This window comes from Sabethes cyaneus, chromosome 3, assembly GCF_943734655.1.
Source record: "Sabethes cyaneus chromosome 3, idSabCyanKW18_F2, whole genome shotgun sequence".
NCBI lineage: Eukaryota > Metazoa > Arthropoda > Insecta > Diptera > Culicidae > Sabethes > Sabethes cyaneus.
Window position 1 is genome coordinate 214,356,937 of NC_071355.1, and position 24,592 is coordinate 214,381,528.

At 41.4% G+C, this 24,592-nt stretch overlaps 1 protein-coding gene across 2 annotated transcripts in view; it reads right to left on the reverse strand.

The window, feature by feature from the left end:
* The window catches only part of LOC128741279 (protein NDRG3), a 120,380-nt gene extending 96,394 nt beyond the window's left edge, over positions 1–23,986 (reverse strand). The window contains exon 1 of one of the 2 annotated variants that reach the window (XM_053836974.1): positions 23,268–23,986. The gene's annotated coding sequence lies outside the window, so the exon portion shown is untranslated. The remainder of the gene's footprint in view (positions 1–23,267) is intronic. The other variant, XM_053836973.1, reaches the window with a different exon arrangement.
* Positions 23,987–24,592: the final 606 nt, after the last annotated feature.

Sequence of the window (24,592 nt, forward strand, 5' to 3'; positions counted from 1 at the left end):
TATCTTTCTTACTTCCGATTATTACCATTTGGCAGCCATTTCTCACCTAACAACGCCGGGTAACGAAAAAATTGGCTACATTTCTTATCCGACGCCTAATTCAGTTATGCAAATTTCCAAATTGAACAACCTTGAAGTTTGTTTACCCTCTTAGGATTATGCCGATAGCGGAAACGAACGAACCGGCACTCGGTTGACACAGCATTATTAAGAGACGCGGCAGCACCGTTTTCTAACGTTTCCGAAAATCGCGGCACGTTCCGTTGTTTCCGTACGTACACCTACAGTCAGTGTCGTGATATAATACTGAACGACAAAAAAAGGTAACAACAGCAGTAGCAGCAGTAGCAATCGGTCTCGTTTACTCGGCAATAAAATGCTAATGTTTCTAGCAGCCGCCGGCTTTTTCGGCATATCCCTGCGCAGGTGGTGGCATTTTCGGTAGTCAGTTTCGATTACCGTTGGCGTTGCTGTGGACCGAATAATCCTTGAACGTAAGCACAAGCCGCGTGGAGTCAAGGTGAAGGTCGCACGGCGGTATTACCCACGTAGACGGCAAAGTTACAATGAAAGTTATTATACAGATTGAGAGGATACGATTTCTGTCGGTGTTGCTTAGTGCTAAGGAGAAAATAGCAATACCGATGTGAAGAACTGGAGGCGAAAGGTGGTACGTTTGTGGGGCAAAGGATTTTCACATAAGATGCCTTAACTCGTTAGAATAGATGTGTTGCGTCGAACGTCAATCCACTGTACAACTTTCGTATTTGCCTTGTCATTGATCTAATTTATCGAAAGACTTTAATGTAGACGTGTAGTCAAGCATCCGAAACGACACCCACCGGGATAAAAATACAAAGCCATTTAGAGTACCAATTTTCGGAGAATAGCCTCTTTTGCATTTCACAGCATTAGATGGATTTGTTTCGCAAACGTACAAAAGCACATTTTTAATTGGCGACGTAACCTTTCAGAAAGAATTCAATTAGTGTCGTAAGCTGTTTAATGCTGGGATGGAAAATCAAATTAAATTATTCGGTTTTTTACTTTAATACAATTTCGGCTGTCATTACCGGATTCGGAACTATTATCAAGCCAGTGTCTCGCACAGCAAGCGCACTTGTGCATGTAGCCTCGGTTTCAAAGCACACTTAAAATATTGGTTCACTTTTCAACAACTGGCTGATAGTCGTCCATTTGTGCATGCTGTGATACTGTGAAAGTGATGGACTGACATACTATGAACCTCTTGGGACACTAGAAACGTGATGATGATGAAAGCCCATTGCAAAAGGCACTCGGCTGCGTTGACAGCGGGGCAAAGAAATTGAATTAGGCGCTTCTCAACTCAACCGGAGGACATTTCTCACACGGACAAGCGGAAAAGCTGCTTCATCCTGCCGACCTTCCAGATACGACAACGATTTGCGAGACTGAATGGTCTTCATTTAACAAACGATTGCAGCTGACAGCAGGAAATCATTCACTTTCAATTCCGGTGCTTATTGAAATTTTCAAGAGGATATCAGAAATTTCGGTTTCGGCTTCATTCTCGGGACCGGCCCGGGTTTGACTGTGGACTGTCACGTCTTGCGTCGTCGTCCTCTGAAGTGATAAATCATAAGCTTGCGACACGACACATACGCAAATGGCCGCTTCGCCCTGCCAGATAATAATTTATAACGATTATTATTTATGATGGTGAACCAAATTTGCACCAAAAAGAGACTTTCACTCTCGATAACGAAATTCTGCAGGTTCCGGGACAACGATTTTTCATCTGCTAGTGCCAGTCCATACGGTTTTATTCATCTCTAGTATTACTTGTGTAGGAAATTGCGCACGAAGGAAATGAGCTGTGAAATCAGTGATGGTTACATTATGTAGCAGCAAAATAAATGTAAGTGAGGTCGTTTTTATGTTCCCATGCCAGTGTTATAACATATAATACTCGTACGAAAATATAAAAACGACCTGCCTAGCTTATGATTTGGGTTTATGAAGTGGGTCATCCACTCCAGATGAATTATTATAGTGCCAAATCATTCATCAATTATTTATTTTAATACAATGTTCAAGTTCAGCGAATGTTTTGAGTACACATTTCAATTTCATACAGTAGTACAGTACTTATGTAACAAACGGATATCACAAAATCATTCAGATTGGATTTGTTCTATTATCACATTAGTTTTACCCACATCTCCTTCAGCCTTTCTCAAAAACACGGCGCGGCAGTATTTGAATGCATAGTCCTTAGCTACAAATTATAACTAATCACTACAAGAAATACAGTCGTTGTTTAACTTGACAAATACCCGGAATGAAAGACTGCAAATCTCGATAATAAAGACCATTCATTCGATCAATCTTTTTCAAAAGTCGACAGATATCAGTTTGGTTATGTGCCAATCTTTTTGCCGTAGATTTCTCAATGTTTAATCTAAGCGAGTCATAGTGAGCTTCATTTTCCTGTAGGCCGCATTCAATGACTATTGGAAAAGAGAAACTATTATGAATATATAATGGAACATCTGTTTATCTAGCAGTTGTGAGGACGAAACTAGCCTCTGGGCAATGGCAGAAGACATTCGTTATTCTAGGTCAATCTTGAATCTAACAGCGAAGAATTATATCTCTATGTAGATTGCAGAGTAATTGTTTGCCCAGGGAGACGTTCTTCCACACATTCAATTTTTCCTATTGAATAAAACAGAGAAAGAGAGGTTATGTTCTAGTTTAACATTGACAGCTGGATTTTCTGGATGATCTGATTTATGAACAAAAAATCTGCTCAAGGCAGGCACGGATCAAAAATATCCGTTTCTTTACAAGAAATATTCGTTTCATTCCAAGTAAAAACAAAACACCATTCGTCTCCATTGCATTTTCATAGCTTACTAGCTAACCTGTCAAACTTCGTATTGCCACAAATTAAACTGTGTTGTACATAAATTGTGAATCTCGGATGACCCTAGTCACTATCTCAAGTTTTGCAAGTTTCTGAGGAGTTCATGGGTGTTTTAATACACAAATTTTCCACACAGTAAAGTAGAAAACAACTCCATCTATTGCTTTGCCTAATAAAATAAAGCAAATAGTAGTTAAATATTCGCCATCATTACAAACCATTTCGCCGAATACCATTTTGCGGAACACCAATTCTCGGTTGGCCATAACGCGGAATATAGTTTCGCAGAATACCATTTCGCGAAAAACCGGAAACCGGAAAAACCGGTACCATTTCACGGAAAATCTTTTCGTAGAAAGTGTCATTTCGCAGGGGCATACCGTAGGCTAAATAGTTCTCTCAATATACGAGTGTTGAAAAATTCATACCAGCCAAAAACTCAATGAGATTTCAAGCACCTTGAAATTTCAATTTTGATCAGAAGCGCCAAACTCACATATGAATATCTCTCGCTATTATATGCGATGTGAACCAAATTCAGCTGTGAGCATTTTGCTTACTTCTTCCACAGCTGGCATTTCATACAACGAACCAGAGAGCGAAAGAGAATTAACCGCCAGAGAAAACATCAGCTGCGAAAAAAGCTATCACACATTCATGAATTAAGATGGCAACAACAAATTGGCAGAATTTACATTTTTTCTTCGCGGGAATCGATATTTTCTTAACTAGAAAGTAAAAAGCCTAATAAGAATTAGATAAACATGTAGTTTAAATGTGTGTTTTAGTTTAACTTTACGATTTATTTAGAGATTCATTCTCTTACGCTCAGTCACAGTTACGTATCGCACGAGAGAATGCCTATGCTGTTCAACAACGAATTTGTATGTGTATAGCACCGGGTAGCAGTTGAAGCAAAGCTGAATATGATCAAGCGGGAAGATATATGTGTGAGTTTTGTGCTTCTTGCTATGAAAACAGAAAAACTCACGCGTGAGTTTTTTCTGCATAGGATCAAGTTGGCATGATTTACAATTGATTATGATTTTTGATGAGTTTTGAGATTTCGAGTTTTTAACATCACTGAACATACGTCCTGCGGACGCAATACAGATTGCGAACTAATCCAAAAAACTTTTGAACATTCGTAAATTCCAAGAGGAAAGGATCTTCCATTCCTTCTAATATGATCTTGGGCCGAACAGAATCATCAACTGTTACCAAATCTTGCGAATTATTTGCAAATCATTTTTCTTCTGTGTCCGCCAATGGATGTACCACGCAGTCTGATGCTAAAGTAGCTGCGTCAGGTGTCTCCGATGGTGCTATTGATCTGGACATTTTCGACATCACTCCTGACATGGTCATTTCTGATGCAAAGAAATCGATGAGCTCCTACTCACTTGGTACCGATGGTGTTCCGGCTATTATTTTCTGTCGCTGCGCTACTGCTCTTGCAGTCGAATTTTCACCAAATCGTTTGAACAATGGAAGTTTTCAACGCTGTGAAAACAGTCCCACGTATTTCCCGTATTTAAAAAAGGAGAAAAGCGAGATGTAAGGAACTACAGAAGCATTACCAGTCTTTCTGCTGGATCAAAGCTCTTTGAAATCATCGTAAGTGGAATAATTTTGAACAGCACCAACAACTATATACCCGTTGAGCAGCATGGTTTTATGCCAGGTCGTTCGGTGACGACGAACGTAATGGATTTCACTAGTACCTGCATCTCACAGGTGGAATTGGAGAAGCTGGAACTCAAATTGACGCTGTGTACACAGATATTAGGAGCGCTTTCAACACAGTAGATTATCGAATACTCTTGCACAAACTCTCTAAACTCGGTGTATCTGATAGACTGACTTCATGGTTGAGTTCGTATCTCACAGACCTACTTGACGTGTCAAGCTGGTGGAATCCTGAATGCAGTTTCACGTCCATTCAATAATACTTCTGGTGTTCCACAAGGCAGTAACCTGGGGCCTTTGCTATTTGCCTTGTACTTTAACGACATTGCTATTCTGCTTGGTTCCGGATGCGCACTGGTATATGCCGACGATCTTAAGACCTCTCTCGTTGTGAAATCTATCTCTGATTTCTACCGATTGCAAGCGCTGTTGGACACCTTTGCTAATTGGTGTAATAGAAACAAGCTCACAATAAGCACTGTCATATGTGCGGTTATAACGTTCCACCGATGTAATACGCCCATCTCATTTGATTACCGGATAAACGGAGCTATTCTCGGACGCGTCGATCGTAACAACGATCTTGGAGTTTTGTTGAATAAAAATATCATGTTCAACCAACATTATACTGCTGTCATCTCTAGAGCTACGGAGCAACTTGGATTCATCACAAAAATATCCCGAAACCTCCCAGATCCCCGTTGTTTGAAGGTATTATATTGCGCGTTGGTATGCCCTTGAGAATGCCTGTACTATCTGGAATCCTCAAAACATGTGTTGGAAAGCCAGAATAGAACGTGTTCAACGAAGATTTGTTGGTATCGCCTTGAGACATCTACCCTGGCGTCTACCTAACAATCTTCCCCGCTGCGTAGACCGATGCTAGCTTTTGGATTTGGAGACATTACAGAGTCGTCGAAGGATTCAACAAGCCACTTTTGGGGCCAAGCTCCTTAACAATGAAACAGGTGCCCCGGCTCTGATGTCCCGTATTGATTTCCGAGTTTATCAAGTAGATAGCTCATCATCACATCAAATTTACTGACAACCACATGCCATCGGACCATGTACGGTTTTTATGAACCACTAACGTCATGTGTATCCGCACATTCACGCTTGTCGAAGAGATATTTGACTTTGGAGACGTTTCTTCACGCACCTTTAGTAGAAGACTGACAAGGTCTAGGATGCTGCAATAGCTTTGTTCTAGATTAAAGTCTCATATTTATGGAGATAATATCAAAATTGTCAGATGAATCAACCAAAATAGAAATACAAATACAAGTAATGCACAATTTTTAGTTTCAACTAAGTATTTTTTCTAGAAGACCTATTAAAATGTCATTCATTTGCTGCGTCAATGCTTAATCTAGTGGTTCAAAAGTTAAAAATCGGACGGAAGGAAGTTCAAAATCGCGTTTTTTTGGACCACCCTTGCTCAGAACGGGACACCTTTGGGCCTAATCACGTTCAAAAAGAAAAAAATACAGTGAGTTTGAACAAAGCAATAAAAGGATTGCATTACGATGCTTAGTTCCTGAGATATGAATTCTTGGTAGGTTTTGCAGCAAATCGAGTTTTTCGTCCATAAGTCAGAAAAAACAAAAAAGGCTTCCAAGAAATTTTTGTCACTAAACGTCGCTGTTTCAATTCGCAGAAGAAAATATTTTGAAAGTTTTCCATGACTCTGAATACCGTTCTTACGTTTTTTTGAAGTGTTCTGCCGGCGCTTATTTTACTGTCATATCAATTTGCTTGCCTTTTCATAAGAAAAAATTTATTCTACGATGTTTGATTTAAAAAGTATGAATTTTTGAAATAAAGGATGTCCGAGAAAACCGGAAAATTCCACTAGGAGCATTTCGGAAAACAGTAACTCACGATTGTTTAAATTGTGGCGAGATGAGCCGTCATCGGCTTCAGCCAACAAGCCTGATAGAAGGCACCACAAAAAAAATACTGTTTTCGTTCATATAGCTATTCACTATGTTCATGCAGTGCTCTGTAGTCGGCTTTGACAAGCGAGTGGTCGTGGGATCGAATCTTAGTAGAATCAGGCCACCCGATGTTAAGCATGGGTTTATTCGCAGGCATCTTCACAGAGTTGGTACCGGCTTTAGGAGCGTAATGAAACTTCTTGTTCATGGGCAAACTTTAGCTTGTTCCACTTCCTGGCTCTAGGACCCAAAAATACGCACAAACACACACACACACACACACCCCGCGCCAGTAACCACACAAGTTTCCTAAATACAACTTGCAGACGTGTGGTCTGTTTGTTGACTTTAAGGCTACGTATGATTCAGTCAACCAAAACGAGCTGTGGCTAGAACATGGTTTTCCGACAAACTAATTTAGCTGATTCGGACGACGCTGGATGTTTCAAAATCATGCTTCAGAATAGCGCGTTGCGCGTGAAACGTCAACCAAGCAGCGCACTATGGTCGAAAAAGCCAAAATTCCAGACAAAAATCAATATCTCGAAAACCATTGGCACTGCATATTTCATGTATTCAGAAGATTTTGTTTAGAAAAAAAGACCTATCTTTTGGTATAATTAGTCATTAGGGTGGTCCACTTTTACTCGTTATAAAAATTTTAACTTTTTTGTCTTACGATATAGAGCAATACTTTCTACTACAAAGTTGTAAATAATTTATTTTGCAGAAACTTTGCTGAAGAAACCAAATTTGTATCTCATCTTTGTATCTCTATACAACGAATTTTCTAGATTAAGTCAGGGTGGATCTCGAAAAAGCGCAGCGCAGCGGAAGAGGCAGAAAATTCGCACCAAACTACAGCTCTATCGAATACTAATATTCTCGATAGTCTCTTACGGACATGATTCATGGACGCTGAACGAAGCTGATTAACGAATGCTTCAGGTTTTTGAGCATAAAATTCTAAGATCTATACTTGGCGGCAAAACGGGAAATGAAGTGTGGCTCAGAACCACGGCCCACGAGCTATATCAAGTACATATATATACAGTACAGGACAGGACAGATACCGTTACTGTACTGTTACTGTCAGTACGGTAGGCTGCGGTGGGCTGGACAGAAGGCCCCACGAAAAAGGAGCATAAACTATTTCCAGAAGTGAACCAGCCGGAGGCCGCAGACTCCGGGGCAGACCCGGTGGTTGTGCGCTGACGATGATGATGCACGTTCAGCTGGTGGTCGAGGGGACTGGAACACGGCAGTCCAGGACTGACAGTACTGGAGGACCATAATTCATTCGGAACGGAATCGGTTACGCGCCGTTGCCACTACAGTAGAGTAAATTAAGTATTACAGTGAAGCTCCAAGTTCTTTGTAATTTTAAAAATGTAATGTAAAAGCATGGTGTTTTATTTTTACTTGTAATGAAATGAAGAGAAATTGATAATTCTAGTTTATCTTAGTCAAGCAACACCAGAATTAAATGGTATTTTCTCCTAACTTTCTCGTTAATTAGTGAATTTTAATATGTTTTGGAAACGGTACTTCTTTTACAATTGATGAAGGGACGGTAGAAGAAAGTAATAAAATTTTAGAGTAGAGGGGAGAAAGCGGAAAGGTGAGAGGAAAGGGGGGGGGGGGGGGTATAACTAGCTACGCTTAACAAGTAGTCCAAGGTGCATGGGTCGAGCCAAGCTATAATCTGAGATTATAACCGGATTCGAACCCACCACAGCCTCCAGGGCATGTGGCTCGCTGGTACTAATGTACCTTTGAACCATAGAGGCGCTGGACAAAAGGAGACTGCACAACCCCCTGATTAAGTGCGCGACGTATCGTCAAACTTCACCATTTGGTGGGTTGGCTTATTTATAGACACAAATTATGCCTCTTCCTTAATCTATTGTAATCGAACTACCGAATTGAGAAGTTTTAATCTAACTCGTGTTACTTGCGGGACGACGACGAAACTGTACAGTTCGTCCGTTAGCGTGTTAGCCGCGATTCTCAACGCGGATCGTCGGATTAAAGGCTCCGTTTCTATGGGATAGACCAACCTCTTGTTTTAGTGTTTAGTGACCTTGACCGCGAATTCCATTAAGACACTCGAGAATACTTTAATTCTGAATTCTAAAATAAAATTCACTGACCACTGAAACTCGCTACCAACATGGTTCAAATTTTGCTCAAATATTTAGCCTTTAAACGTCAGTTGCTTGCATGGCTCAATAGCACATATCAGTATTGCTTTTAATTTATATAGAGAAAACACAACAGTAAAAAAAATACATTTAAAACTATAAAGATTTATTAGCATAGCAAACCACTTGCAGTCTCGTTGTAACATTTTGAAAAGGCTTTGCCTTACGTTACATGTATGAAATAAATAAATAATATAATTTAACTAGTTGAGCCCGAATCTTACGATCCGGAAAATATAAATGTCTGTTCAGAATTTCGAAAACTGCGGATACATTGCATTGGCCAGTGTTTGTGAAGATGTTTAATCTTTGTATTAGTTCTTTGAGTTTTTATATTGCGTAATATAGCTCTAAGATGTTGTACATAAGAGTCATAGCCGGAAACTGAAACAAATAGTTTTTATGGTCGTATTGGATTTTATTTAACTGAATAAAAACTTCTGGCTGTTTGCAACATTTATGTAATCTGATTAGAGTAAAATGTTGCTTAGAAAATTCTTGAACGTTTGCTATCTTTAACTCATTTTTTAAAATTTTGCGACTTGGTCCGGTCTGATTTAACACCGACCATATGATATCGCGACAAACAATCGAGTAGAGCAGGCGAGTCGAGCAGTCGAATCATGCAATCGAGTCAAGCTGTTGGGTCGAGCAGTCGAATCGAACAGACAAGTCGAGCAGTCAAATCAAGCAGTTTAGTCGAGCAGTTATCAAGCTGTGCAGTTAAGCGGTCCGGTCGAGCAGTCAAGTCGAGTAGTCAAATCGAGCAGTCAAGTCGAGCAGTTCAGTCGAGCAGTTTAATCGAGCAGTTGAGTCGAGTAGTCTAGTTGAGCAGCTGAGTCGAGTAGTCCAGTCGAGCAGTTGAGTCGAGTAGTCCAGTCGAGCAGTTGAATCGAGCAGTTAAGTCAAGCAGTTGAGTCGAGCAATCAAATCGAGCGGTCTAGTCGAGCAGTTAAATCAAGCTGTTCAGTCAAGCAGTCCAGCCGAGTAGTTGAGTCGAGTAGTCGAGTTGGGCAGTTGAACCGAGCAGTCGAATCGCGCAGTTGAGTTGATCTGTCTAGTCGAGCAGTCGGGTCAAACGGTTCAGTCGAGCAGTTAAGTCGAACAGTTCAGTCAAGCAGTTCAGTTAAGCAGTCCAGTCGAGCAATCAAATCGAGCAGTCTAATCGACCTGTCCGACCAGCGACCAGCGTGGTGACTGAGAATACAACCCATTGCTGCGAAAGCATGACGTCCTGCCAGGGACCTGTTTTTAGTTACGGATAAGCCTCTTATGACGTCCTGTCAGAGACCTGGTTTTCGGTACAGACATAAGCCTCTTATATAAATAGATTATATCTCTAAGTTTTAAAAGCTAGCTGTCCAATTTCTAATGGGACAATACATTTTAAACAGAAGATGGGACTCTTTCTATAGACTTTTCTGAATATAACTATAGTCTTTTCTAGGCCATTTTTGAATTTTTTAATGATTTCGAGTTTATATTTTTCATTTTAGATAGTTGCCACTCTGTGTCTGAATTTTAACGAACGGCAACTTGTAATGTACAAATGTCAAACCACAAGTAATTGCACTTTTGATAAGCTCAAATTGCTGCAAGCTTCAAGACGGATTACAGATGAGAGGTTACATATCTCTAAAACTAACCGAGACTGAAGTCATTTTCTTCCGTAATTGCTCTCAACTTCGAAAGATGTCTCATAGAATTCTCCTTGTTTTCTGTTTCAGTTATGTTTTAAACGCCACTCAAACCATTCAAATGTTCGTACAGTGTTTCGATGAAATGGCAACGGAGCACGTCGATTAAAGACGAAGTTTTCTATAGTTTTCTTCATCAACGGTGACACTTAAGAGCTCCCATTTGTATGGAGTTTTTATAGTCAGTGTTTTGTTTCGAAGCTAAAAGCATATCGTTGTTGCACCCAGCATGGACACTCGTCTATTACTTCAATAAGATAAATTGTAGCAGCCCCGGATCAAGTTTCTCACTGTTTCTACTAACGACAACATTGAGGTCAATCTAAACAGCAACGGACAAAAGGATTATCAGAATGTTATATAAAATAAAATAGAATTTTCTGAGTAAACAAGATAATGAAACATTACAATGATAAATATTTCCTCTCAGCAGCTTTTCAAGAATCTGCAAGTTTCGTCTCATAAAATTATATCATAGTTAAATTCTTTTCAACGGAAGCATTGTTTTTTTTTAATTTAATGACTTAGACAAACATAAACAAAATATATCGAGCAAACTAATAGAGAACAAAACCACGACAGCCTAATAGGTTTAACAATATCATGTATGGCCGAGAGTCTAAGCTTCTAGTAGATATTGTAGACAAAAAAAAACACCGCAGTTCCAATGACAATGATTGATTACGTAAGATTTTCACTGGCAATTACCCGGCCACTAAGAAGAATGACTGTTAGTAAATAAGATTATGCAAAATATCTACAACTTATTCGTTCTAATGGTAACTTTGTAATCGAAACTTTGTAAACCGTTCCGGAGATAACTAATGATGATACTTTCCGTTGATAATATATTAGGCTGCAGTTATTCATGAAAGAAGAATGCGAATATTAGAGCTCCCTTAATCCTATTAATCCTGTAAAGATTTCTGTTTAATACCTATGTATATTATAGAGCCACTAACTGGTGCTGACCGCAAGTTAAGTAAAATATTACATCAGTTTAGTTCACACTGCCGGCAAAACGAAAATTTAATTAAATTTACAACGCATGATTGACCATTTAGTAAGCACCATTGACAAGGGTCGGTCAGGATATCTTACGTGAAACAAAGGAATAGTTGCTATATCCTAAATTTAAACTCCTTTGAACAGAAGGGAAACCAAATTAGTACCCGCAAATTTACAAACCAAATAGCATTTCTCTGCTTGAATGCAACCTTTTTAAACCATTTTTGAAACATAAAATGTATTCTGAGTTCAATTCACTGCAAAATTAGAAGTACCTACTTATTTATAGTTTTTCAATCGATTACAAATCGGAATGTTCCATATCGCTATCGAAACGTGGCTTTCAAAAATGTCACCCGAAAGGACGAAAACGTTCCGCACGATTCGCGCGAGTGGAAAATTTGCTGCATGGGTTTTCCACTGGCCTGCTCGGTGGCACGGAGTCAGCTGTCAACCTGTACTGCTTTCCATTTTCACCGGCCTTATTAGTAGTAGTGATAACAATGGGGTTCTACGCAAGAATGTATGTAGGTACCTATAATGTAGAGTTTTCTTAAGTAGCAGCAGCAGCAGCAACACCACTCGATGCTGCCGACACTTTTCCCGCTGCCTGAACACACAAATCGATTGTCAGTAGTAACTGGTTTTTACGTCCTGTGTCACCGATGCTTGTTCTATTGCATGAGCACAGCGCACTTGTATGTGTGCGTTTTTGCTCTCGAAGTCCACTGACCGACTGGAGCCCCTTTTAATCTTATGTAACTTTCACACGAAACGAGACTGAACCGAAAAATCGAAATGTCATCTTCGATCAAACATTCAAACCAATTTTTTTTTCTACTCATTACAATTAGGCTACTGCACATTGAAAACTGGAGCGCAAGGATGTCCACCTGAAGGCTATAAGAAAATCAATGCACATACCATCGCAGGAAACTAGCAGCATTCGCTCGGAAGCAATGCATTACATTACACAATACTGCACCATTATTGTCTGCAGCCTGAGTGACTCCCTACCAGGCGGGCCACAAAAGCCATTAACGACACAGCGAGAAAATGGGGCACACGCAGCCAGGTCTAATTGAAAATTTACCTTAGGTTTCGATTTCCTTATCTCTCTCGAGTGGTTGCTAATCCCGAACAGACGACAGCTGACCAATTCACCAGAACACACCAGAACGGCACCGAATTCCGGGGCAACACTTGAAAAATCTTTCAGACAACCGAACGGATTGCAGTTCGCGAGTTGTGTAACGATTGCACAAGGCCTGCCAAAAGGATACTGTGAAAGGCTGTGCACAGAAATGACAGCTCTAGCAGCAAAATTCCTAGCAGGCGCGCACACTCACACTGGCGCACCGAAAAAACCACCCAAGTGGGTGGTGGCTGCTGCTGAAGGAAAATAAATCTGCTTGGAAAATAATGCTGGCTCACTGTTGCCACAGTTCTACCAGTTCTTGCGCCACCAATACCAACGAACGTCAGCTGTCAGTGCCGGGTGGGATGAAGGATATTCGCAGGAAAAATGACAGAGCGGCACCGTGCTACATTTACTGGTGACTAGTTACGGGGTGATGCCGGAAGATGACTCATTGGGAGGATCACGTTCCGTTCCGTTCTGTTCCGTTGCTGCCTCAGGTGGTTAGCAAAAGGGGCTGTAGTTCTATGCGAAAGTAAGTAACATTTGCACGAAAGCAGCACTAACATTACTGGCGAAAAATAAAAATAAATCGTAAATGCGAGTTGCTAAAAATTGTCACTTTGCTTTGTTTTGTTATCAGCGTGAAAATAAAACCAGTTAAATTTTATTTCACTTTTGTAACATCCACTTGTTTAGATTACCAAAAATACAACAACAACAACAACCATTCTAGTCTCTAGTACTCTGTCCAGAAGATTTACATAACAGATCTAAATGTCGCAGAAAATAGTTTCGTTAATTACTATCAAAATAAATAGTTGAGTGTTGCCATTAAACCTGTTGACGAAGGAGATGGATACCCAAACAAAGGCGGTACTGAAAATATCAGGCAACTGACACAGCGCCATGGGTTTATGGTCAACATGTTGAGTAAAGGGTGTCCAACATCAAATTGCACCACAAAAGAAACGCTGTAGAAAATTACCTAAATGACCGATCCTTTTCAAACTTTTAGACACGAAAATATAACCCATTAGTAAGCTTTTGGCATACTTATTTCTTTTAACTTTAATATCATAACCGTATGGTCGCACCTTACGCTTAATTCCACTCAAAAAGTTTTGTACAACCTGGCTTCAGCTTCATCTGTATGGAAACCCACTTTTTCTTTATGTCTTCCCCAGATTTGACCTCCTTGGGATGTTTCCGTAATGTCTGCCTGATAATAGTCTAGTATTTTTCGATGGGTACGTGGGGGGGGGGGTTCATGTCCTTGAATACGAAAGTGACCCCGTTGGCATCGTACCACTTCAGGAAATCTTTCGAACAGTGGCATTTGAACAGTTTAATTTTAGTGACACGAAGCTAGATCCGGCCAGAAGATCATAGGGCCCTCATGTTGCATCAACAGAGGAAGCAGACTCTTCTGTAGACATTCCCTGAGGTAGATCTGCCCGTCCCGGTAGTCACGAACGGTGCACTCCGTTTGCTACATGAGCAGATCGCTTGCCAAATCAAGTATTTCTTGGCAAACTTTGAAAGTTTCTGCATCCTTACTTCCTTCGGAATATCAAATTTGTGCTAGGCAGCGAAGTACAGTAGTCCTGGAAGCTGCCGGAAGTTCGCCGTGACGTAAGTCTCATCATTCGTAATGAGAGAGCTGAAGATTTTCCAGGTGCTTGTGTAAAATAAATTCGCGGCGTTGCTTTCGGGTAACGCCATTTTTTCCAATTTTCGAAAAACTGACCGCGATAAAAAAGAGTGTGAAGAATACAGTATAAACTACTTCTACTTAAATTTTCAAGAGAAAATACCCAAATGGGTAATTTTCAAGAGAAAATACCCAAATGGGTAATTTTCTACAGCATTTCTTCCGTGGTGCAATTTGATGTGGGACACCCTTTAGATATCATAATAATGTGAAAAAATTTTCCGCTAACTAGTCTGTAAAAGTGTAGCGCAGAAGTGCATTTGGTTTGCCCCTCTCTCTCTCTCTCTCTCTCTCTCTCTCTCTCTCTCTCTCTCTCTCTCTCTCTCTCTCTCTCTCTCTCTCTCTCTCTCTCTCTCTCTATCTCTCTACCTCTCTATCTCGCACTCTCTCTCACTCTCTCTCGCTCTCTCTCTCGCTCTCTCTCTCTCTCTCTCTTTATCTCTTTCGCTCTCTTTATCTCGTTCTCTCTATCTCTCCTTCTCTCTCTCTCATGAGAATTTTTTTTCTTTTGCAATGCTTTACGCTTCGGGTTGATGAGAATTTTATTTCATTTTTCTTTTTCTGTCGAAGAATGCATACTCTCAAGATCACGATGCGAGCTATCTCATTCCATCCATACAGGATAACGGTTCTTGCGGAGGCGGCGAATTGCTTCGAGAGGTACCCAGCTAGCACCAACTCGTATATCAATGTACGAAAACTATCGTAAATATCTCCTAACAAACTCGAAATCGTAACTAAAGCTGGATAAAGTGGGATCAAGTTGATTTTCTATCGAATATAATGATAATAACTGACATACATACGATTTTCAGCACAAAATCGTACAGTAGCACGGAGCAACTCGCAACTCAATCGGATATTGTCGTATATAAATACTTATATAGTCGTAACGCTCAAAATTATTCGTAATCACGTATATCGCCTCCAAAATAGTACGGATCTGCCAGTTTTGCGCATGAAATACGGTTTATTTAGCATGTATATCTGTACGTTATGCTGATTTTTACCTTATTTATACATATGAAAATGCTAGCTGGGTACGTTCTTCAGAACGATCAGCTGAATCAGAAACCGGACCGTGTAAACTTCTGTTAGGTGCAACGATAACAGGAGGGGAAAGTTGGAATCAAAGGGTTTACCGTCGACCCCGTTCGTTTAACCGTTTTTAATTTGATTAATTTGAAACACTTTTTCATTTGAACCCCGCTGGTTTGCACGACGTGCAAATTAAAAATGGTTCAAATATCATTCTCAATATGACATCATTTGCTTATGATGCAGTCCGCAACACCGTGACATTACTGTCCATAATTCTGCATACAAAATTCTCTTCCGCACCTTGTTTCACAGACCTAGGCCGTTGCAGAAAACCTTTGTTGGCGAATACTAGTGCGGTTTTCGAGAGAGAGCCGCTGCACGACGGACCAAATGTTCACCTTGGGACAAAACCTCGATAATTTCCAGGAATTCAACTTACAGGCTCACCATTTGTTTATAGACTTCAAGGCGGCGTACAATTCTATTAAACGACATGCAGAAGACATCGATATCATCGGTGTTACGAAGCCACGGGGAGTATCCACGGGGAGGTATACGATAGTGGGCGCGCGGTCCAAGACGCAAACTTAAGTCTAAGTTTGCCAACATAGAAACGGTTGTAGAGGAAGACCGTCCAGAACGCACCGTTGCGGGGGGGAGTAGAATGGCCTATGCTATTAAATGTTTAAAAACGCGGAAACTATTTGGTAAAATTATGAATGCGCATTTTATTTTGGTCTAAAAGAAGCTAATTCATAATTGTGTAGAATGTAAAAGCATCAAACATAACCAGATCCAATAAAATCAAGCGATTATCCGCGATGTAAGAAATCACGGTTTTCTCTTAAGCTTTTACCACTAATCGGTATGCAAATTTCATAATAAATAAAGTCTATCTAATTGATATACTGTCATACTCGATGATTCATCTCAAAAACGGCATTAACCAGGCATTTTTTCACATATATTGCAAAAAACTTCTAAATACAAAACAGGGGTAGAATGCATCACAGCGGGAACAGTTATAAAATATTTTTAATTTGCAGTACATCTTTTGTTTCGGATTATTTATAAAAAATTTCGCAATATTATGTATTGTATAGGACTTAGTTTGCCTTAAACCTAATTGTACATTGTTTAACTTACAATATTTCACCACACATCAGTTGGAGAAAAGTAGATGATTAAATTTTATTGTCAATTATGTTGAGATATGAACCCATTGTATCCTAGCAAACAAGCGTATGTAACAGACGCTATAACGAACGCTTCCGCCATTTCGGCAGCCTAGTTTTAGGACTTTATACAACACGTTATTATATGTATTATATGCTGGTTGCGTTTAACGCCTAGCTGCACAAACTTGGTGCGTTTTGTCCATGGGCTTTGGCGTTTTGCCTCACATAATGATTTCGATTCTTGCCAAAAATCGTCAAAAATAACAAAAAAATACTGGTTTTTGTTAGGAAATTTCGCCAGGAGTAAGTGTAAAGTCTTCTAGAAGTTGAAAAACGCGGAACAAAGACGCCGTTGCTCTGCAAAATGATGTTTTGCTTAAGCGGTGCATTCTGGACTACTTTACCCTATGTGTTGGCTAGCAAATGGCTATAACAGTGCAACCTGACCACTTTCAGTTACAGCAACTCTTATCCCTACCTCCTCGTGATGCCAGCTGGTAATACAACCAAGCCCCGGGAAAAACCAAAAACTATCCTCTGATTGGACCCGTGGTTGTAAACAGACACGGAGAGACGGACACCTAGACCTTAGACTTCTAGTCTACCAGGTGTTCAGGTCCATCATGACCCACTGGGGCCGATGCCAGTAAGGTCTCAACTTTGGTAAACTGGCGGCTATGTTATTGGACATGATTCGGACACGATATACCACATGACTTAGGGCTGGCATTTGCGACGAGCTCCCCTAGTAAAGTCGCGTGGTAGCGACTTGAAACGGCGAGGTGACAAACGGTGCATGTGTGTCTCCGTCCCGTAAAACCTGGCAGGCCTTCAAGTACGTTCCAAATCTATCGACCGGCGACTGCCCGGCGGGAGTAGGTTCAAATGCATTTTCCTGATTTACGCCGATCTGGCTCTGAGGTGCAGTTGCCCATAAGGCGCTGCCCCAACCCTCGCATGGATCTCCCTGTTCCATAGATCGCCATGGGATCATCAAGGCGACTACTTTAAATGGGTTTGGATAGGGGGTCCTTTAGAATCAAAATGAGTCTTCTAAATAAATTTACAGCAAGTGCAGATACAGTAGAAAACCCGTTCGCGGGAGGAGGCGTCCACCGTTCTCCACCAAGGGTGGAGAAGGACACCTCTAAACCAGACACAGCGATGAACGACCCAGCGCTAATTAGGGCGATGAAAAAGTACAGGGACGCACTACCTAAAGTGGCAGCAGCGTCACAGCAGCCCGATATAATCATCGAGTTCACGTCAGGTCGCGGCAATTTCTCGAAGGACCTGAAGCAGAGCTTGCTCATGCTTCGGAGAACCTTGTATGCAGCGACCAAAACGCACAACGACCTCGTGGCGCGTGCAGGAGAGGCGAAGACCGTGACCGTGAAGACGTCGAAGTCAGTACAGACGGATGCCTGCCCGTTGACGGAGTGTCGCAACGCGGCCCAGCCCAAGTAGCACACTTTAGGTTGATTTAGTTGTAGCAACCGAATTACGACTGAAATTAGTCATATTTCGGTTATCACAACAACTTTGTAACAACCGTGCTAGTAGGGAGGAGAACACAGAGAGCGCTACCAACAGCGGCAAGGCATCTGCCAAGCGTCTGAGACAGTCTCCGGGGGATGGCCCCCCTGGTGGACCAAAGAAACGCCTGATCAGTAAAAACCCTCGGGTTAGCGGGTTCAACCAGCGAGAAATACCAAGACGGGTGGCAAGTAGATCGAGGTCAAGACAAAGAAGAAAACAAGAGAAAACTTCACCTAAACCGACTGGGAAGCGAGCGAAGAAGGGCGACGCTCTTATCTTGAAAACCGACGGGTCGAAATACTCGGGGGTTCTGAAGGTCATCAGAGGAGACGCCCTACTCAGGGATCTGGGTGCAGACGTGCGGAGCATCCGCCGCTCACGCACGGGCGAAATGATCGTTGAGTTAAAGAAGGACGCTACCAAGAAGAGTTCCGCATACAATCCGATAGCAGAAGGAGTTCTCGAGGAGGGAGTGCAGGTACGTGCTCTCGCTCTCACTCTCACATCATAAGTGACTCTCCAGCTTACGAACCTGGATGAGATCACCGACGCGTGCGAGGTCGTACAAGCTCTCAAAGAGCAAAGTGGAATGGCTGTGGCAACCGAAGCGGTTCGTCTGCGCAAGGGTCCGGCAGGGACCCAGGCAGCCACCATACCACTTCCGCAGGCGGACGTAAATTAAGCTCTGAAAGCTGCTAGTGGGGTAGTCGGTATGCCCACTGAATGTGCTCAAGCAGTCGGAGGCTTGCTTCCGGTGCTTCGAGCACGGACATAAAGCCTGGAACTGCACGGGGCCAGATAGAAGCCAATTGTGCAGGAGATGTGGCAGCGCTGGCTATAAAGCAACCCAAGTAACAACGGAAGTTTTATTGCACTCTTATTGCGGTTTTCCTGATCAATTTTGGTCATAAAAGCCATCATAAGAGTGTAATCAAACCGAAATTGTCGCTTGGGAAGGGACTACGCGGAGCCTCCGAAGTGCTTGATCTATAGCGGTAAATGGGACGCAAAGCACGTAACGGGAGGTCTAAGGTGCCCGGCCGGTGTGCCGGCGACCAAGCCACGTTCATACTGCAAGTGACACAACTCAATCTGAATGGATCTGAATGAATCAGCAATGGACATTGCCATCATCTCGGACCCATATCGCGTCCCTGTCGGAAACGGCAACTGGGTCTCGAACAGGTCCGGGACGGTGGCTATATGGACGACAAGTAGGTTCCCGGTTAAAGAGGTTGTGTCAACCGCAGACGAGGGATTTGCGGCGAGTGGGTGGCTCCAGTGGGTGGAGTGTTCTACTGCAGCTGTTATGCCGTTGGTCTATCGAGCAGTTTACGCGGAGACCGAGTATCAGTTGTGCTAACTGGTCTAAGGCCGCTGGTTGTGGCGGGCGACTTTAACGCTTGGGCGGTAGAGTGGGGAAGTCGTCGCACGAACCATAGGGGTCGGGCTCTGGCAAAGCTCAACGTTGATCTGGCCAACGTCGGCACCACAAGTACCTTCAACAGGAATGGTGCAGAGTCTATCATCGACGTGACATTCGGCAGTCCTGGTCTGATAGGAGACTGGAGGGTAGATAATGGCTACACTCACAGTGACCATCAGGCGGTCCGCTAGGGTGTCGGTCAGATAACGAGGCGGCAGGCGGCGAGTAGAGCCGACACTCCAACCACCGGTGGATGGAAGACATCATACTTCGATCCCGAAGTATTTGTGGAAGCGATCCGAAGCGAGTGCGGTGATCGCGGTATGCCCGATCCGAACGCTGATCATTTGGTTGAGGTACTGTCGCGATCCTGTGACGCTACCATGCTAGGAAAGGTAGACCTAGGTATGGCAGGTCACCGGCTTACTGGTGGACAGATGAAATTGCGAAACTCCGCGGAGCCTGCTTTCCTGCGAGGAGAATTATGCAAAGAGCTCGTTCTGACGAAGGCAGGGCTGAATGCCGAGTGGCACAAGCTAGTAAACGAGCCTGCTTTGAAAGGTTGTGTGCTAGTGCCAATGCGAACCCGCGGGGTGATGCCTACCGGGTCGTAATGGCAAAGATCAAGGGCCTACAGGGTCGTAATGGCGTAAGACAGCCGAGGTAGCAATCCAGCGCAAGAGGTCAGGTATCCGCTATTGCGCAGTTGTCACGCTCGACGTGAGAAATGCGTTTAATAGCGCTAGTTGGGGCTCCATAACCAACTCGCTTCGGAACGTCTAAGTGCCGGTGTCGCTGTACAGAATTCTGGAAAATTATTTTCAGAATCATGTGCTATTCTACAACACTGAGGATAGTCAGAAGTGGGTTCCAATCACCACAGGTGTTCCGCAAGGTTCCATACTGGGTCCGGTGTTGTGGAACGTTATGAATGACGAGGATTGTCGACTTTGCAGACGACATCACCTTGGAAGTCTACGGATCTATCATAGAGGTTGCGTCGACAGCTGCCTGCTCTATAAGCATTATTGAAGGTTGGATGCACTCCAAGAAACTGGAGCTAGCGCATCATAAAACGGAGGTAATCAAGTCGGTGCAGCAACCAAATATCAGCGTCGGGGACTGCACTGTTTCGTCAACGCGGACCTTAAAACTCCTGGGAGTCATGGTCGACGACAAGCTCAAGTTCGGGAGCCACGTCGACTTGGTCATTTTTGGGTTCCAATACTTACTCCAATACTGGCAAATATGAGACTGTTTGTTTTTGTTTTGAGCTTTTACCTATTTCTTCCAGGTGTTACGCCTTATGACGTTGTTTGGGTCATTCGTGATTTCTACGTGGTTGGGATTTGACCCCGGAATGATTTGACACCGGAATAGTACTCTTTTTATGACATCTTATGTCACGATCCAAGTACTAACGCGGACCTGGTATTTTGTTGCGACCTTCTCTTCAGTGTTTAATGTACAGGTTTACTATAACCTTACTCCATTCCAATTTCCGTACCGACCCCGTTATTTGTTTGTCGCCCTTTTTATAATTTGCTTAACTAACTAAACTAACTTTTAATTTCAGAGCACAGTATATTTCACTTCAACCACAATTATTTGATGGCGAATTAACTCATATGTTTAAAACCACTCTCTAATAAAATCAATACCAATCAAAAATTAATACATTTATTGGACTAAATTATATTTATTATAAATAGACAAGAATTACACTTTATTCTCTAGCAGTCGTCTTTATATCGCAGGATAAAACATCGCAGGTGTAAGATAAAACAATTAATCTAAGTAATTATAAACTATTTTTCATTTTTACTGTGAAAATCCCTCATCAACGAAAAAACTAAGAGAATTTCTATTTAATAACCCATACAAATATGCGCATTTCGAATACTACTGGTTATATTATTCAATATTGACGTTTGAAAAACGTAATAATTACAATTCAAATACAAATCAAGCTTAATTATGTTTCATATCGACAAAATGTAGGTGAATGATAACGGTATTTGACTCAATTAAATTAGTTATTTATTATAACTACATTAAAACAAATATAATCCTATTTTTTGTGTAGGCAACACCTGAAACGATACCCTTGTTTTGGTCCTATAAATTAATTGCGAATAAATCCACCCATCCCAATTTTTTCAATCGGTTTTTTATACCTTTCGTAATCCTTTCAACGTAAACTCAACATCTACTTTACCTTTCAAATCAAGAGAAATCTGTTTTGATGCTTGAACAGCAATTTTATTTTAGTATAATGTACCTTTACCGTTACCCAACCCTACTATCAGTGCTGTTGACTGAAGTGATATAGCTTAATTAAGTTGTGTAAACTGGAGTTTTAGAACCGGATGTAATGACCAAATTAGCCACAGAACACCGCTCATTATGCTGCCCATGCTTTTTAGGGTTGCGCTTGCAACATTCGGGCTTTGCCTAGTTCTACAGATCCTCATCAACTAAACTGGTAATAAAATAATCTTAACGACAATCGTCGATTAATGATAAATTTACCGATTTTTATGCTTTGTTAACATCATGATTGACGCACTACCAGTTTTTGGTACTTTCTAAGATCAAAATTGATCCAACCAACAAATGAAACGATTACCAGCAAACAGCATTGCAAAGATTACAGTTAGAAAACATTTTTACTCAGAAATTTCGAGTCAGTATTGTTTGTTTCAATCAATTGTAAACGAAAGAAATTCATGACAAGCGGAATTGTTGTGTGAATTATTCTGGAAATACACTACCACCATTCAGAGTTAAAAACTGAATTGAAACCACTTGTAGTCATTTATACACGTCATTACAACGAATCTATTTTCCAGTGAATTTCTCTTTTTTCCCCAACCAAAACTCGATACGGAAGTCCTCGCCGCTCAATATCTCTCAATACGTAACAGTTCAATACATATCGTACGATGGATTTTAGTCCTTGTCCACGTCAGTTTTCACTGTTCGAGCAAAACGTGACTTCGATGGTGATGTATGGTACATGATGAGATGGAAAAATAAAACAGGCCAAAGGCGTAGTATCGTCGGGATATGACAGGCCAATAATAGAGAGGAAAGTGGACGAAAGGATCATGCACTATACAATAAGAAAGGCAAACGGCCGTGCACAAATGGTTCAATGGTAGGTACAAAGAACATTCCGATAGCGAATCGGACGTTTTACGGTTGGTTGTAATTCGATGGCTATTGGTGGTAATGATGGTAGTACTGATGATGATGACGATGGTACCAATGACGGTGATAATGATAGCTCAGCGAGAAGTAAGTAGAAAATCGATAATCGACTTGCAAAACGGTTACGTAGCTTTAATTGGTAATTTGCACAGAAATTCAATAATGTTTAGTATTAACACATTCAAGTCTTATTTTAAACAAACTGAATCAAATTGTTATTTTTTCATGTTATGACTAGAATGAAACTAAGTCTAGACCCCAGTTCAGCAAAAATTTACATTATTGCGCCAAACCCATCATTAATTAGTATTATCAAGCCTAGATATGGTATGCAATTGATTATAAAATGCGTTGTAAACACTCGCCAAACACACACGCAAGATTACGTAGCTCGTCACCCCCTGTTCTAGCTATTCTAAACCTAATGGTAATGGTTAACCCTGAACACAGACGCACTAATCACCAAAAAAGGTAGCACTACCTAATTGGGGAGATCTTGATTTTAGGCGTAGAGTTGGGAAGAAGAACGATAGAGATTGATAGGGACAGAGTGAAATCAAAAGGAAACATACCTTGACTTGTTTATCGCTTTTAGATGCTCAAGTGCGCCGTGTGTTCTAGCTCTAAAGAGGCAAACGCTGTCGGACGCTACACTTTCGTTGGCACCAGTCGTGTACTATTATCAAGTGTTACACAACAGCTTCGCTCTAAATAGCGTACGCTATGGATAGATAAACACTTGCTCGCTGTTCAGCGGAAAAAAGGCCGAGAACTAATCGTCTCACTTCCACAGAAGGGGCGCAAACACAGTAGACTTTAGCACAGCCGTATGAATCAATAATTTACCACTGTTGCTGCATCAAATTCTTTATTCCAACTTTTTGACACCCGTCACGTTTTCTTTTTCAGACAACTTCGGAGCTTGCCCAAATTGGATTTTCGATAACTGCACAACTTGCCCCAATTTAGGCCGCTTGAGTCACGCACTAGACTGCCAGCTCCGGCAGCAACCTTGGCAACTGGAATAGACACCTCAATTTTTCAACTAGAAATATAATTTTCTGCCCTAGTCGCTTCACTAATTTTGCTTTTACGACGCCGTATCTGTCACACAATGCTTCTTCCACAAAATCTATTACTCTCAATATGTAGGTATCACTTTACAACTCACTTGAAAGCACTGAACCACCAATGGAAACCCTGGGAAAAGCCAAACAAAATACGTCCACCTTCAAACTCGGTTCCTGACACTCTGACTCCAGCGAACTAGATTGCGAACAATCAACACCACAAACAGGACAAAGTCGACGGATCGACCGAAATCAAGAGATAATGCAAAAATATAACCCGTGACAGTTCTCTCTCGGCGCTCCGGAAAATTTAAGGTGGTGAAATAAAGTGTGTTGTTGCCATGACAGCTGTCATACTGATACGGAAACGTGGTGTAATGGTGAGTATAGAAGTGTGGTGACTTGCACTGGCGGGTGGTAGTCCATGCTTTAATCGGTGTATCACATTTTAAGCGATCGAAGCGCCATGTCATATATGTATAGTGAGATTCTTTCGCAATTTCTTTTACTTTTATGCTTCTATAACAACATATTCTTTGTTTTATCAAACAATTTGGCACAAAAATTACAGCATGTGGAAATCATAACACAAAATAATTCTTATATAAAAACGTATCACAATCATCACCAGTAAAATGAATCAACGTGCTGCCCGTTTTGATTGTGGTTTGCGTCTTGGATGTTAATAAGCAAGTTGAAAGGAGTCGTCACACATCACGTGACAAAAATATTTAGAATAAATATAAGAATAAAGTTAGCATAAAGTAGATCAAAATTTTAATTAAAATTCAATTGAGGTGTTATGTAGGGTGACCATATCGGTCCAA